A 17162-nucleotide genomic window follows, 5' to 3' on the forward strand; every position below is an offset into this window, starting at 1 on the left:
GAGAGTAGACAATGGGGGGAGGGGGAGAAGGGGAGAGAAATAAATAAACAAACAAATAAAATATTTTTTAAAAAAAAGAGCCCTGCAGATTGAAGTCTATCTCTTTGCACTAATTAAATTAGAAAATGTTTTTTAAAAATAGACTTTACCAACAGTGCTGGTCAGGGTGTAGAAAAACTAGCATCCTTGTGTATTGCTAGTGGCAATGCAAATTCATATAATCCATTAAAAAGGATTTTGCTGAGACATTTCATAGATACTACCAAGTCATCCTGTTTCTAGGAACTTTTCCTCATGAAATTATGCAAAGAGTAGGAAAAACAATAACCACCATGGCTCCCATTAAACATTTTAATACCCAAAATGAAACAAACTCAATGGAGGTGAGTAAGTAAATTAATTAATCTATCTTTGTAACAAATATTAACTAAGTGCCTTTTTTCCTGGGCACCGTGCTACATCAATTCATTAGAATATTTCAAAGTCATTAGAATGATCAGACAGAAAATGCTTAAAATAATATTAAGTGGCAAGAAATTTATTTTAAAAACCCTCACCCATGATTATGATGTAAAAAATAAATACTTTTATTTGCCAAGTTTGGATGGAAAAACGGGCAAATCATAATTGTTGATACATTAGGATGATGAGCACTAGATGGTTTTCCTCTCTGATTTTTTTGATTATTATTTGATATTCATTCTTAAATGTTTTGCAATAAATAAAAATAGAATTAAAAATGAAAGAATCCCCCCTCTTTTCAGGCAGATGAAAGTATCTACTGACTTCCTCTGGAGCCTATGCTCTCAACTGTGATATTCCACACGGGAAATACAGAACCCCCCTGGGGCCTTGCTTGACCTTGGCCATTAGAAGACCTCGGCCTGAGGCTTCTTTCCCAGGAAGTCACTGCTGGCTTGTCTGAACTGTTTCATTTTTTAAATTTCTCTCTCTTAAATATGATTTAAAACCCAAAAGAGAACACATCCAAGAGTTAGTCACAAGAAGTCCATTCATTCTCTTCCTGTAAAAACAGGGAGACAGAACAAGATCAGTCCTTGGGGGCCCTCTGGGAGTTCTCTAGAAGGTGAGGTCTTCAGCCCATAACCGGCAAGCTCACCTCATAGCACATTTGACTGGATTGTGGTAGAAACAAAGCGGCTAGGATTTCATGATTTGCAGGGGTAGAAACCTGGAGTGTAAGAAAACACAAAGCATGGCTGAAAAAAAAAGTAGAGCTGTAAGACACATTTCTGAGCTGCGTTAGCCGAACTGTGCTCTGGTTAGAATTATATTTGGTCAAGAGCAGCTGTCCTTGGAGATGCCCACCAGTGTCCTTTAGAGGGTTCACATCACATCCCCAGACTGGAAATTGGTCCCATCTGGGGCCACCTTTTTAGTTTTAACATACTGGAAGCATGCCATTCTTAATCAGAGTTTGTTCACTATGAATTAGCTACAATTGATTAAATCAGTCTTTAAAGTTCTTTACCATAGGCAATCAAGCATAATTTGATGCCCCAAGGGGTTAGAATGGCTCTCCCTAACAATTTGCCCCAGGCACCTTCTTTCCATTTAAGAAAAAATGAAAATATGCTTGTTTGGTTTATTTGGATTTGATCCTTGAGGTGAATTTCAAACTAGTCTCTTTTTAAATGTGCAATAACAATAAATCTGCTTTGGTCTGTGGTTGTACTTGCCCCTTATTTTTGGTCATCTCTCAATCTTGAGGGATTTGGGATGATGTCCACTCTGGCTGTGTCAGGCTGAGAGGGGACTTAGACACTATGGGGCAGAGGAAAGGAATTGTCTTACTTGCAGTTAAAGATCCTCCTTGTTTGTTTGTTTTTTGAGGGGGTGGGTAGCAGTTTGATATTATTGATGAATTCCGAAAAGAAATATTGGATTATGTTTGTAAGCTGATTTTCTCCTCTGGGCACATTAGATTATATTGGATTCATGGTTTACTAATAATCAGGTAAACCTCTTGTGCCAGTAGGGCATGGAGTCCCCACCCCTTGGTGGGTGGGGTACACAGATAAAAGACATGGCAAAGGACAGAGTTGAGGGGTTTTTGATGTTGGAGTTTTGATGTTGGAGTTTGACGCTGAGGCCCTAAGCTGAAGCCCCAGGAAGAGAGGAACCCTGAACCCAGAGAGAAACAAGACCCTGGAAGGAAGGAACCCAGGAAGTCTGAACCCTTGCAGACGTCGGCAGCCATCTTGCTCCAACACGTGAAAATAGACATTGGTGAGGGAAGGAACTTATGCTTTACGGCCTGAGATCTGTGAGCTACTACCCCAAATAAATACCCTTTATAAAAACCAACCATTTTCTGGTGTTTTGCATCAGCACCCCTTTGGCTGACTAATACAGGGGACGTTTTGTTAGTTGTCCAGGGCAAGCCTGAACAATTGGAGAGTAAGAGTGGGCCATAGCTCCTGGGTCTGCTGGGTTTCTGGGTTCAATCAGCACATGAACAATGTGAAGATTTAAATCTCCGACAAATATGTTTAACAGGTATATTGCAAGAATAGGGGGATTATAAAAGGGTATAGCTGTGTTATATTGGGGAAATAGATTTTCATAGATTCCCAAATAGGGCCTGCTGAGGGGGTGTTGATTTCATGCCTCTGGTGTCTGGATGTCCCTAGAGCCCTCGAGAGCACTCTAGTTGGAGGCTTTGTTTACTACAGCAGTTACTGAAACATGCCTGAGACCCACGTGTGATCTCCAGAATCACCTCCCAACCCATTTGGAAATCTCTTAGCCATAAAAACTTTGTTTTGTTTAATATTTCCCCCTTTTGGTCAAGGACTTTTCCCAAATGCATCACTGATTAACACTTGGTAACAATCTCTCAGTACCAGGAAAGCTCATCCCCAGGAGTCATGTTCCACGTTGCGGGGAGGCGGGAGTAGGTAGTGAATTTATTTGCAGAGTTTAGCTTAGAGAAAGGTCACATTTGAAACACAAGAAGGTTTTCAGAAAGTAATTCTTACACATTAATTATAATTAGGCTAAGTTTTATTTTTACAGGAATAAGATTCATAAGTATAATATAAGCATTAAGATTAAGGACTTGGCACATAGGCCTGGTTTCTTTTATTAGGCACAGCTTATATATTCCAGAGATTTTTTGCCATTTCACTTGAGAAAGTAGCAAGACTTCCCCAAGATGGAAGCTTAATATATTGTTAGGTACTGTGTGGCCCTCTATCCAGAAAACATACCTATGACAACACGAGTACATTCTAATAATGATTGAAGTGATGAATGCACAACTATGTGATTATAAAAAATACCATTGATTGTACACTTTGAATGGACTTATGTTTTATTATAATGTATCAATAAAATTGATTTGTTAAAAAATAAAAAAAATTAAAAAGAGGTTAGTTTAGTTATTAGGTAAATGCAAATCTAAACTGCAACGAGATATTTCACATCTACCAGACTGGCTGCTAATACAAAAAAAAAAAACACAGAAAACTACAAGTGTTGGAGAAGATGTGGAGAAATAGGAGAATTGATTCACTGTTGGTGGGATTGTAGAATGGTGCAGCCACTGCAGAGGACAGTTTGGTGGTTCCACAGGAAGCAAAGTATAGAATTACCATATGATTCAGCGATTCTACTACTAGGTATATACCCTGAAGAAATGAAAGCAGGACATGAACAGATATATGCATACTGATATTTATAGTGGCATTATTCACAATTGCCAAAAGATGGAAGCAACTAAGTGTCCATCAATAGATGAATGGATAAACATAATGTGGTATACACATAAGATGGAATGTTATTCAGCTGTAAGAAGGTGTGAAGTATTGACACATGAGACAACATGAAAGAACCTCGGGGACTTCATGTTGAGTGACACAAAAGGCGGAATATTTCATGATCTCACTGATATTAACTAGTATAGTAAGCAGTCTCACGGAGGTAGAGTCTGGAGAATAGGTTACCAGGAGGAAGAAGGGGAGTAGAGGGTGGTGAGCCAATGCTTAATCTGCACAGAAATTATAATTAGGTTGATTGTAATGGTTTGGAGATGACGGTGGAGCAGCGATGTGACTGTAATTAACAGTGCTGAAGTATGTTTGTGAATGTGGTTGAAAGGGGAAGTTTTGGGTCATACATGTTGCTAGAAGGAAAGATAGAGGATAAAAGAGGGGACTGTATAACTGAACCCTGGGGTGGCCTAGGATTGTGATTAATAATACAAATATAAGGAAGTTCTTTCAGTGGTCATAACAAAGGTATGTCACTAGTACAGGGTGTTTAAAGTGAGGTGGTATATGGGGGGGAAATGCATCTAAATAACTCTTCTGTGCTGTGAGTGAATTCACAATAAAAAATTTTACCTAGACTTTGTTGATCACAAGTACCAGAAGATGATGGCAGTAGTATCAGCTCTGTCTCTCTTTTCCATTAGGGTGGGATTAGTTTTCTTCCCAAATACTTAGAATTTTATACCTCCCAACCCTTTATTTTGGATTTGGCCATTTGACCATGTGGGCGGGTATGTCACATGCCACATCTGAGCAGAAGCTTAGAACCATGGTGTGGCTCCCCAGCCTTCTCGCTCTTTTCTCTTGATGTTGAGAACAGACACAAATGAGGGCTTCTCCTTCAGGACTGAGGATAGTGATAAGGCTGCTGAGAATCCACAGCCAATATGCAGTGTAGTGAAAAATAAACCATGTGGCTGTGAGGCACTGAAATTTTGGCATATTTGTTACTGCAAGCAAAGCAGGCTAAGGCATCCTTGTCTTACCTTTCACCTCTCCTTTCACTTCTATACTTTTCTTTTCCATGCGCCCTTGCACATGCTGTTTCCTTGGAATTCTCTCTCCTTCCAGTCTTGTGATGGATTGGCAGATTATTAGGGTGAAGCATCCAAATGTGTTATTTCTGGAGGTCAAAAATGGTCAGATTTCGGCACTGTCATGTGGTTCAACATGACTAAAATCAGCAACAATAGTGGCAGCCACCTCATATTATTTGAATGTAATATTAAAATAAATAAAGACAAAAAAAAGAAATAGCATTAGAAGTAGAAATAAATATAAACAATTAAATAGTAACCTAATTTGCAAAAAAAAAAAAGTGGCAGCCAAGCATTGTGCTCAGAACTTGGTTCCATTATCTCATCAGCTCTTCACATTAGACTTGGAATTTTTCTAATCCCCTTATCAGAAGGGAAGGTGATATCCAGTTCATCAAGTCTTCTTGTTCATTGATAGTATATCTAGATTCTAAAGCAGGCTCTTAATTACCACACTCTATGTCCCTTTCTAGAGCATCCCCCTCTTCATCAATGCCAAGGAGTATGGCACCCCTCCCTATGTGCTGCTTATCAGTCTCCATTATTTGGGGGTTCCATTCATTTGTTTCCACAGTCATGTACTTGAAACTTTGCTCAGCATGAAATAGGTGCCATGCTTATCCCCACTGAACAGATGAGAAACCTGAGGCTCAGCTCTTTGTAGTCCTTACTGCATTATATGAAAATTGCTTAAGAGACCAAAAAGAGGCAAATGCAGGTGTAGTGAGAGGAACTGAGGAGTCCAGGTTATTTGGCTTTAAGCACAGTGACTTGGCTTACCTGTGGGCTTATTGCCTACGGTTATACAGTATTTTAGAAATCTACTTACCCTTGCAATCTAAAATGTTTTGATCCAGGTTTCCCCTCTCATCCCACAGAATCAGTTCTCCAGATCTGCCACCAACCTGTTCTACCAAGGACATTGTACCAGGCTGACTCATGTACACAAGACATGTTCTTAATCTTAGCCTGTGTCCTAATGGGTGTGAATCCATTGTCAATAGGACCTCTAAATGATGATATTTTTAGTTAAGCTGAGCCAGGGTGGACCTCAATCCTAATACTAGAGAGGCCTTATAAAGAGAAGTTAGAGAAGGACACAGAGGAAGAAGCCAGAAGTCAGAGGAAAACAGAAGAGCAGATGCTGTTGTAGCAGAGAGAAGTCAGGTGTACATGGTATTGAAGGCCAGGATGCAAGAAGCTGAGAATGAAGATTATGACTGGCCAGACTCGGTGGACTACTGTCCTAATAAAAACCCAGCCCTGAATAAGATTTTTGGAACCCTTTTATACAAAGGATGTAGGAGTGGGGAGTCAAACGGTGCTTATATGCAAAAAGACCTTTCTGTTAGTTTCCTCAAGTGTTTTATCTGAGGATCAGATAGGTTATATCCTCCAGGTAAGCTTGAATTAACACATATCCCCACATTCCAGGTAAGCTTTTAACACATCCCCCCACATTCCAGGTAAGCTTTAATTAGCACATTTAGTTTGCATCCTCCCTGAATATCCAAAGCCTATAAAGTTTATACTTCTCAATTGGCTTTCCAGGGAACCAGGCATACTTGGATATAGAATAAGTTTGAATTTATGCACAGGCCATATTACCTCCCACCTTTGATGCCTGCTTAAGATTATTAAGCTTTGGCATCAACATTGTCAGAGTCTCTCTGGACTGACTGGTATGTATATAGAGCCATGAGATGGGCAGCTGTCTACGTTTTTACTATGCCATTTATTAGGGCGTGTATTCTGTTAACAATGAAAGGGAGGATGCAAGGAAGTATGGTGCATTCTCCTATGAGGAAGGCAATTATTCCCACTAGAAGCTTGAAATTGTCTGCTATTGACTGCCAGTTTCCAAAGGGATTACTTCAATTCTAACCATTCTAGGTCTGCACTGGAACATGAGCAATTTTTACCATCTTGCTTGTAATTTCATTGATAACCTTTCTAGTGCTGTCTAGTTCAAGGCAGCAGTTAGAGAGATTGAATTTTCCTCAAACTCCCCCTTCAGCTGCCAGGAGATAATCTAGGGTGAGACAATTTTGATAGATAGCATTTCTGAATTTAGTTTGCAGCTGGGCTAGTAAGTTTAGAGCATGGGCAGTTTCATTAGTTATTATTTCTACCACGGCTTATAAGTGGATGATTCGGTTTAGCATATAGATAGGGGTTCAATAACCCCACATGCCATCCTCTCCCCAAGTTTCTGGCCCACTGTACTGGATTATACGTTCGAGAGGCCTTTCTTCACCTCCCCAGGTAATGACAGCCCTTTTTTCTCTTATGTTTTGATATACTGGCTGGGTTAGCTCTTTCCCTTCTACTAAGAGATCGAGGAAGAAGGAGGGTTTTATTGTACCGAGCATACAAGTACCACACCAGTTTTGGGGAAGTTCTTAGAATACAACTTTTCCACAAATCCAGTATAGACCATTTGGGGCAGTAAAGTGACCCTTTGCGGTGAAGTTCCACACTGTGATTAATTTGGGGAAAGTATGATTTATGAGAATGAGGTCAGATTCATTCCATGTTCCCCAAGGCTCCATTGTATTGGTGGTATAATTTTGGAATTTTCCCCCTGTACATGTTAGGTTTCCAACAGATATAGAGGAGTTTAGGCAGGCCCTTGAAGCACAATATTGTCCTATGACAGAAGTTTGCAAGGGCCACATACTATCTTGGGGATAGCTGGGAGGCCAGTTTCATTATATAGTTGGCTGTAATTGTATTCTCTAGTTTCCCAGGGCCATTGGTCCCCCCTATTAGTACCTCCACATTCATAGCATGAGGAGACATTTAAGGCTGCCCCTACTAGTTCAGCTAAGTTTATAAACAGGTTTTTTGCTGCTTACAGAATGGAAAAGGGCTTTTCCATTTCTTCCTAGAAGGAGTGGAACACAGAGTGGGCTTTACTTGTGATTGGGTGGTCCCAATACCCAACCCAGGTGTAGGTTCCTGGGTCTATTCCTCTCTCATCAATGCAGAGGTCCATTTGGACTCCCTGAGTCTGCCAGGATTCAGGGTTAAGGATCATGAGGCTTAAGGGGTTACATTGGCCACATGGACAGTTAGCTGGGGCTATTCCTTTGGTGAGGATGGTTGTTTGTTTAGCTGTGTCTGTGTTCCAGGTGGCCCAGGTGACACAGGACCAGTAGGGGCAGAAGTATGCCCCTATGTATTTGCACCAGAAGTCCCCCCTCAGGCTGCACTTTTCATTTCTGGAGCACACGTATACTTATTGTTATGAGTATATTTCTGCCCCCAGCTGAGCCCTCTTCATTTGGTGTTCCATGTATCTTGTAGTCTATAACTTGGTATGTTTCAAATAGGAGGGACACTCGTTGGTTCTGGCTAGGGACTGGGGTGGAGTTAAGTAGCTCCCCATTTTGATTAAATGCTCTTATTTCCCATTTACAGGAGACCGTTGGGGGCGTGGGGTCACAGCTGGTTATTTGGCTGGAAACGTTACTGACACTGTAGGAGATTCCCTAAAACTGGCAGGTGGTTATATGGCCCTTGCAGGTGTAATGGCTATGATATATTAATGTGGTATTGACATGGGCCCCTGTTCACACTTCTTGGATACATGGCTTACACTCTGTGGTGCCGACCTGGGACAAGGGGAGGGTCAAGGCTAGGAGTAGGGAATATAACAGAAGGGGCATTGTAACTGGGATTAAACTGGATTCCTATTCTTTGGATATGCGTAGACCAATCAGGTTCCAGGGTGTGATTGGAGCAGGGCTTGGTGCTCTGTCCTCAACCTTCAGCTATGCATGGACCAGTCAGCCTCTGGGGTGTGAATGGAGCAGGACTTGGTGTTTTGTTCTTTCACAAGATGAGTTTGGTTGAGTTGTGAGTATCTGAAATACAGGTCCAGGATTCTGGGGAAGCTCATTTGACAGCTATGGTGTATCCACAGGGTGATTTCAGCTGCTTTAACTGCAGTGGGGGGTGGATAAAATGACAAGATAGGGTCCTGCCCATTGACGAGTTAGTGGAACTGATTTCCAGTCTTTGACCCAGACTGCATCTCCCAGTTTGTATGGGTGCATGGAGCTGCTTAAGCTAATGGGGGCCCTTTCTTGGACCCAGTGATGCAGGTTTAGTAGGGTTTTTCCTAAGCTGATCATTTGCTGAGCTATTGATAAGTTTCCTCTTTCTCTGAGATCCCCGTCTATATTTTGGATTAAGGGGAGGGGGTCTTCCATAGAGGATTTCATAAGGGTTAAGCTTAGCTCTTGGCTTGGGCTGGCCCAAACTTGGAGGAGAGCACTTGGGAGGACTTGCACTCATGTTAGCCCAGTTTCTTGGCAAATCTTGGCAATTTAAGTCTTTATTGTATGGTTCATTCACTCTACCTTCCCTGAACTGTGAGGACAGTAAGCTTTGTACAGTTTTCATTGGATGCGCAGTGCTTTGACAAACTTCATCGGAGATGAAGGACGAAGGTGGGTCCATTGTTGGAGCCAATTGAGAGGGGTAGCCTATATTGAGAATGATTTCCCTGAGGAGAATTTTGGCCACTTCTTCAGCTTTTTCAGTTGGAGTGGGGAAGTCTTTCACCTAGGCAGAAAAGGTGTAAACGAGGAGTAGGAGAGATTTATCGCTTCCCAATGGTGGCATTTCAGTGAAATCAACTACTAGATCTTCGAGAGGCATGTTGCCAATTCTTTGGACTCCTGGGGCTTCCGTGGGCCTCTGGTGAGGGTTATTCTTTGCACATGTCATGCACCACTGGCATATGGCATGGATGACAGTGACTAGACTTGGAATGTAGAAGAATCTTTCTAACACTTCTTTAAGATGGGTTTTTCCTAAGTGTGTGTTTTCATAGTAGTCCTGAACTACGGTTGTGGCTAATATTTGTGACATGACTATTCTGTGATTGGGCAATGTCCACCACCCATTTGCTCCTTGTGTCCTGCTCTCAGAGAGTATACACTCTCTCTCGGCTTGAGTATGTTGTGGTTCCCGGTGATCCAAAGGCTGAGGGACGAGAACAGGTAGTGTATACTGGAGTTTCTGATAATTAAGAGGTTGAGGAATGAGGGCAGCAACCAGGTTTTCAGATAGGGATCCTTCCCATGCCACTCTTTTTGCTTTAGCATCTGCCCTCCGATTTCCTTGAGGGATGGGGCTGTGGCTTGTCTGCTGTCCCTTGCAGGGCATCACGGCCACTTTGACAGGCTCCCAAACTACTTCTAGTAGTTCCAGAATCTGTATGCCATATTTAATACTCTTTCCTCCTGAGTTAATGAGTCCTTTTTGTTTGTACAAGGCTCCATACATGTGCAGGGTAAGGAAGGCATATTTGGAGTCTGTGTAGATGTTAACCTTGGCCCCAGCTGCAAGTTGTAGGTCTCAGGTGAGGGCAATGAATTTGGCTTTTTGTGCTGATGTGTTATACAGGAGGTGCTGGGCCTCCGCTGTGGTTTCAGAGGTAACTAAAGCATATCCCGCTTTATTGGTCATTGCCCTGAATAAAGCTACTCCCATCTATGAAGAACTCCATGTTGGGATTTGGTAGTGGCTGGTCTTGGAGGTCCAGCTGGCTGGAATATACTTCTTGCAATGTTTCCAGGCAGTTATGGGTTGGTTTTCCCAGCTCCACGGGTAGCAGGGTAGCAGATTCAGGGTTTTTTACAAGTTCCAGTTGGATTTTCACATAATAGGGTTTGATATTTAACCAGGTGGCTATTAGTAAGCCAGTGTGTTCCTTTGGCTTCTAAGATTGTGATTACTGCATGCAGGACCCAAACGATTGTAGATTGCCCAAGAGTTAATTTTATGGCTTTTAATATTAGCATTGTTGCAGCTGCTACAGCTTGCAGGCATGAGAGCCATCCCTGGGCTACAGTGTCCAGTTGTTTGGATAGATAGGCTACAGGTCTTTGCCAGGAACCCAGGTATTGAGTGAGTACTCCTACTGCGATGCTTTGGCAGTTGTGAACATAGAGTTAGAATGGCTCAGTGCTTCCATCAGAGCCTGCTTGAGAGCAGCGAAAGCATCTTTCTGTGGGCTTTCCCAGAGCAGGGGATCATGATCTCCCCTCTTTGAGGCTTCATATAAAGGGCACGTGAAGACCGCAAAATTGGGGATCCAAATGAGGCAGAATCCAGCTGTTCCAAGGAATTCTTACAACTTTCAGCGGTGCTGGGTTCAGGGAGGCTACAGATTGCTTCCTTTCTTTCAAGTCCCAATTCATGGAGCCCCTGTGCTATTTTATAACCTAAATATATGACCTGAGGTAGGCAGATTTGGACTTTTTTCTTGGACACCCAATGGCCCTTTTGTTGCAGATGTTCTAAGAGGGCATGGGTTCTGCTAGCACAGTCTTGGTAGATGGGACTTCCGAGGATGAGGTCATCTACATATTGAAGGAGAAAACAGTTAAGGCTTTCTGGTTTAAAGGGTTTGAGATCACTGGCCAGGGCTTGTCCAAAAATAGTGGGCGCATTTTTAAATCCCTGAGGGAGACGTGTCCAGGTTAGTTGACACTTTTCGCCGGAGTTCGGGTTGTCCCACGTAAAGGCGAAAATTGGTTGGCTCCATGGTACTATCCGAATGCAGAAGAAGGCATCTTTAAGATCCAGGCATGAAAAGTAGACTCTGATGAGGGTATCAAGCTGAGGAGAGTGTAAGGGTTAGGGACCGCCGGGTGTAGGGTCACTACTGCTGAGTTAACTGCTCACAACTCCTGGACCAGGTGGTAATCCCCATCAGCCTTTTTAACTGGGAAGAATGGGGTGTTCCATGGCAACTGACACGGCTTCAGTATGCCTTCATTCAGCAATCTCTGAATATGTAGCAGGACTTTTTCTTGTGTTTTATGTGGAACTGGATATTGCTTTATGCGCACTGGGCTGGCTGTGGGCTTTATTTCAATAATAATTGGAGGAATGTCATGTGCCATCCCTGTTGGTTTGCCCTCTGCCCATACTTCAGGCACATCTTCAAAGGGGAGCTGTGCAGCCATAGACTGGCTGGCTTCGCTGATGCAGAACAGTCTCCATTCCTCCTGCAGAGGGAGGGTTAGTGCTGTTTTCAGAGGATCTGGTGGTCCCCATGTCAGTGTGGATTGTCCCTTGGCATTAAAGGTAATTTGAGCCTGTAGTTTAGACAGCAGGTTCCAACCCAGGAGGGGGACAAGGCATTCTGGGAGATACAGGAACTCGCAAGTGACTTCTTTACCCCCAAAGTTACAGGTCCTGGCTTGGAGGAGGGGCCACTGGGTACTTTTACCAGTTGCCCCTACAATAGTTGCTTGTCTTTTTGATAATGGCCCAACTGGCCTGGTCACTACAGAGTGTTGAGCCCCAGTGTCGACCATCATATGTATGGTGCAGCCCTCAATTTGGACTCCGACCATAGGCTCCGCTGGACCCTGAGAAGAGGAGCCCGGTCTGTCCTAATAATCTCCATCAGAGTCTTCTATCCTGCAAGTCCAGTGAGCTGATTTGCAGGTTTTCCTTCTGAATTTTTGCAAACCCAGGGTTTAGTTTGCAATGCTCCCCTGGCTCTCCTGGCTAATGCTTTGGCCACTTTTTTTGGGGTGACAGGGTCCAGTGGCCTGTTCGGGCATTCCCTGATTTCGTCCTAGGGGTGAGCCCTTCCCCCTTCTTGGGGCAGGGGTTTCCCACTTTACTTTCCTTGACACAGGATTGCCTTTTTTGACTATTGCTACTGTGAGAAGGTCTGCTTTTTCCCCCATCTTCCGGTTTTCTTCCCTCCTGATTTCTACATCGCGGTTGACGTAAACCTTGGTGGTTACTTCCATGAGCTGAGAAATATTCATACCAGTGAACCCATCTAACTTCTGCAGCTTTTTTTCAGATGCCAGCCTGTGATTGGGCAATGAATGCTGCATTGACCATTGTTTGGCTTTCAGGAGCATCTGGGTTAAAGGGCGTGTATATACGAAACACCTCGCACAGTCTCTCATAGAACTGAGCCTGACTTTCATAGAGAGTTTGCAGGATTTGGGTGGTTTTTGCCATGTTTACTCCTTTTTGGCTCCTAGCTCTGCACCCTTTAACTAAGGCCCTATGGAAAGTTTCTGGTTGGTTGAACCCGGTCGAGTTATTGGGATCCCATTGGGGGTCCTCGTCTGGGAACTTTTTGCGGGCATATTGGTCCCTGTCCAGGGTTCCCTCAGATGTGTGCTCTTTGAGCCAGGTTACAGCCCCTTGTGTGACTTGCATTCTCTCTTCGAAGTTGAGTAAGGTCATGATGAGTTGTTTACAATCAGCCCAGATGGGTTTGTGGGTCTGTATGATGGACTGGAAGAGATCCGTCATGGCCTGAGGTTTCTCCGAGTATGGTGGGGTGTGGCTTTTCCACTTAAAGAGGTCAGTGGTAGTGAAGGGCTGGTACATGAAAGTTGGGTTTCCTCCTTGAATCTGGCCATCTGCATTATAATAAACTGGAGCTCGGGCTTCTCAGAGAGATAGCTGTAGGGCTCCACCTGCCTCTGGGACTCCCCATGATCTGAGCTGTCATTTTTCAGGAACTCCTTCCTGACTGATGGTCGGCACTATGCTGCCAGGGGCAAACAGCTGCAGGGGTGGCTGGGATGCACTTCCCAATGTGGGTGGCAGCAAGGACACCTGCTGGGACGGTGTGGGTGCACTTCCTGGTGCAGATGGTGACAACGACAGCTACTGGGACGGTGTGGGTGCACTTCCTGGTACAGATGGAGATGGGGGGGTGCTGCTTAGGGAAATTGGCTCATTCCCATTCCTCAGTACTGACACAATAGGAGCAATCGCATTGGGCAGCAGAAGGTCATTTTTGTCGGGCCCTGGTAGAATAGGTGGGTAGGCACTGGATTTGGAGCTCACTTCCTCTGCATCCTTTCCACCGTGCTTGTTTGGCCTGGTTCCTGGGACAGCGTTTCTGGGCTTTCGTATCAGGCAAATCCTGGCTTCTTTTGTCAGACATTTCCCTAACCAGGGTGGACTTTGACTCATAGCATCCTGCCAGGCATCAGTGTAGGGGAACTGGTCAGTGTACCCTGGTTTACTGGTTACTACGTCATGGACTTTATGGATGATCCAGGGGCCAAAGGTGCCCTCCTGGGGCCAGCCTATGGTGAAAATCGGCCATTCTATTTCACAAAGCATTCTAAACTTTCCTGGCTGGAGCTTTATGCCTTATACATCACCATGGAATTCTCAGGGAAAGGTTTTCAGCATACAACCTAATGGGGTCCTACTTTGTGTGTTTCCCATATCTCCACCCTGTGTCGATGCTGCACAACACTCACTCAGCTTTTTGCTTCATTCATTTCTGGCTGCTTCCCTCATGGGAGCTTATGGCACCTCTTAGCCTTAGCAGGTCGGTATAAACTTGGAAGAGGGTCACTTCACAGGGAGGCCCTCCAGACCACCCTTGACAAGATGACGTTGCCACAGAACCATGGATCAGGACTCCACACTCACCTCACAGAAGTGTGTTTCTGCGTCTCACTCAGTCTCCACACTCCCACGCACACAACCACCCTCTTTCCTTTCTTGGACCTAAAGAAGACAACTTCCTCCCTTCTCCTCAGGAGTAATGGGTCTTCTTCGAGAGCTGATCAGGCTCCCCTCCTTGTTTTTCAGAATTAGGCTTTTCCTGCGCTATGCCCCTGGGGGGACATACCCGTCTGGTATGCAGAGCTCCTTGCTTTGTTCTCTGGGTCTCTTGACCCTCTGGTGCCTCTAGTTTCTCTGGGAGAGCTCTAGTGGAGTCCACGACCTCTTTCTGGACTAAAGGGAGTTGAGGGGCACCCAGGGCTGGGGTTCGCCTGGGCCCTCCCAGACTCCTCAGAGACATCCGGGAGGGGCAATCAACTGTTGCTGACTCTGGCCTTCTCAGACAAGCCCCCAGAAATGTTGTAGCAGAGAGAAGTCATGTGTATGTGGTATTGAAGGCCAGGACACTAGAAGCTGAGAAGGAAGATTTATTATGACCAGCCAGACTCGGTGGACTCCTGTCCTAATAACAACTGAGCTCCGAATAAGATTTTTGGGTTCTTTTTGTACACAGGCTGTAGGAGTGGGAGTCAAACGGTGCTTATATGGAAAAGGTTCTTTTTGTTAGTTTCTTCAAGTGTTTTATCTGAGTACTAGATAGGTTATATCCTCCAGGTAGGCTTGAATTAACACATATCCCCCACATTCCAGGTAAGCTTTTAACACATACGCTCACATTCCAGGTAAGCTTTTAACACGAACCCCCCACATTCCAGGTAAGCTTTAACATGAACCCCCCACATTCCAGGTAAGCTTTAATATGAACCACCCACATTCCAGGTAAGCTTTAATTAACACATTTAGTTCGCATCCTCCCTGAATATCCAAGCCTATAGAGTTTATACCTCTCAATTGGCTTTCCAGGGAACTAGGCATACTTGGATATAGAATAAGTTTGAATTTATTCACAGGCCATATTAACACAAGGAGAGATGCAAGCCAAGAAACCCAAGGGTGCCCTGATTTTAGACTTTTAAATCCAAAACTCTGAGCAAACCCTTGTGTGGCATGTGTGGAAACATCAAAGGTGCAAGTTCTTATGTTGAAAATTCACCAGCAGTGGTAAATATTCTAGAAAGTATCTGTCATGAAGCTGAGATTCCTGACCAAACACTATATATCTGGTCAATGTTTCTGGAAGTCAATTGACTGGGTTTCAAGCGAAGTAAAACTTTATTAATTCACAGTTGCAACAGCAGCATCTGCTGTCCAAATGTGTGGCTTTATGGCCAGAGAACAATCCAAAATCACAGTGTTAGCCACTTACTTTCTACACCATTTTCAACATGCCAATCTTTAGATGAATCGGAAGTTTCCCCTGTGGTTCTGAAATTTAGGTGATTCTGGTGGTGCCCACCAAGAATGGAGCCCAGTCTGGCTATGGGACAATTGTCTCTACATTCTGACAATTTCAGAGTCTACACAGTTACACATTAGAGTGTGCTTATATTATATCACATTAAAAAATCTACAGGAAGAAGAGTGTTCAGTCAATTAAAACTCAAGATCTCATTTAAGAACGTGTATCCCAACCTCAAAAACAGAAACTGAGTCACACTGTAGTTTTTTTTCCCCAGGAATGTTAAAGTTTAAGCAAAATGAACCTTCAGTCATTATTGTAAAAATGTATTTGTCTGCATGATTTAAGTAGATAAATTGATTTGATGCTAAGTTATGTCGATGATCTTGTGGAGAAGCATTTAAAATAGAGACAAATAACACACCAAAAAGAAAAAAAGGAAACCCACATTTCACTGATTTGAATATGTTTTAAATTATAGAATCACCAACTCCTGACTTTCAGCCAAAAATGATAAAGTAGATCCAGATGCTGCAGATGAAAATCCAAATGTTTGCATCATATTTAAAAAGCAATCATTATTTAATCCTGCAAAGGAATGGAGTAGTGTATCAGATGGTTTAATGTATCAAGATGAGAGAGAGATGTTACCTTTATATAGAAAGAAGGCAGTAGTGAAACAAATGCCCACAAGCTATATTGAATTTATATTGACTCTCCCCCAAAGCTTAATGTTTTCAGCTCATAGAGGCAGATTTTCCTAGGAGCCACCCTTTTCTCTGCCATAAAAAGTCTGCAACTGTTAGGTGGAAAAGATTAATAAAAAAGGACTATTCTACTGATCCCAAGTTTGTGTCACTACAAACCCTAACCTGACTCCAAACGCATTTCCTAACAAGATCTTTTTTAAAACATGTGGAGCCCCCGTCGCCATCATTAGGATTTTTCTGCAATATGGATGCCATCTGTCTACAACGTCTGTTGTCCTGCTGACTGCCAAAGTCAGTTTGGATGATTTGCCTTGTCCTGTCTCTCTTGGATATTTCTGACTACCTATCTTTCAACCCTAAGAAGTAACGCTCTCCATGGACAAAAGTTAGGGCAGCCAAAAATTAGAATATTCGTAGGCTGACAGGTATGACTGTACTTAAGTGGATAATAGGGCATAATATTTACAATGGGAACTTTCTGAAATATCTAGGATGGATGGCCATTAGCCTAAAGAGACTGATGCAAGATATTAAGCACTACTGCCATTGTGAGACTTTTAAAATTGTTTCATTTTTATTTGTTGTCTTCTTAACATTTTTGTGATATTTACACTTTTACAAATTTATTTATATAAGCATACATCTCCCTAGCCTTCTTAGCTGCTTTTTTGGTGTCACCCTCTCTAGTTCCTGGAAGCTTTGGAGAGCAGATTATTCCTCCTGGGGTTTGGGAATTGAAGGAACCAATTCAGAGTGGGGAGAGGGGCATGGTGCAGCAAGAGGTACTGCCTGGTTT

The sequence above is a fragment of the Dasypus novemcinctus genome, chromosome 2 (assembly GCF_030445035.2).
Source record: "Dasypus novemcinctus isolate mDasNov1 chromosome 2, mDasNov1.1.hap2, whole genome shotgun sequence".
NCBI lineage: Eukaryota > Metazoa > Chordata > Mammalia > Cingulata > Dasypodidae > Dasypus > Dasypus novemcinctus.